Genomic DNA, 631 nt, shown 5'->3' with positions numbered 1-631 from the left:
GGCTTCATTAGAAATGGAGGTTGTTGCACTCCGTGCTCAGAACCAGTTGCTGGTTCAACGTCTGGGGGGCCGCGGGCCCGTGGCATCCGATCCTGCACCAACGCTTCCGCGTTCACTTGCGCCGGATCCCGGAACGGCTTGAGCAAGCCCACGTAACACACCGGGTGGGTGCGCATCCGTTTCAGAAGGTTCAGCGTGTACGCCTGGCCCCGCTTGGCCACAACCTTACACGGTCCTCTAAACTGTGGAAGAAGCTTCGTCCGGAAGATAGCAGAGGCTGCATTTGCTGGCAGGTTTTTTGAAGTCAATAAAACCTGGTCTCCGACCTTAAAGCTTTCCTCTTTGCCACTTCCTTTTTCATCTGCATATTGTTTCTGCAGGTCTTGGCTTTCAGCCATCGCATCGCAAACGTGTCGTAGGACACTCAGTCTGGTAGACAAGAAGTCATCGACTTTTTTACGGATAGTTAGGGAGCTGGCATTAGCTAGCCGTTCGGCTATTCCCCCCACCAAGCCCTGAACCATGGGATTGCGGCGTCAGCGGGACGCGAGGGTGAATCAGCCCGTTCACGTAGAACGGTGTGTAGCTGGTATACGCATGAACTGCATTGTTCAGTGCAGAATTTACGAGT

The sequence above is a fragment of the Plasmopara halstedii genome (genome assembly GCF_900000015.1).
Source record: "Plasmopara halstedii genome assembly, contig: Scaffold_2592, whole genome shotgun sequence".
NCBI lineage: Eukaryota > Oomycota > Peronosporomycetes > Peronosporales > Peronosporaceae > Plasmopara > Plasmopara halstedii.
Note: the sequence above shows the minus strand (reverse complement) of the source record.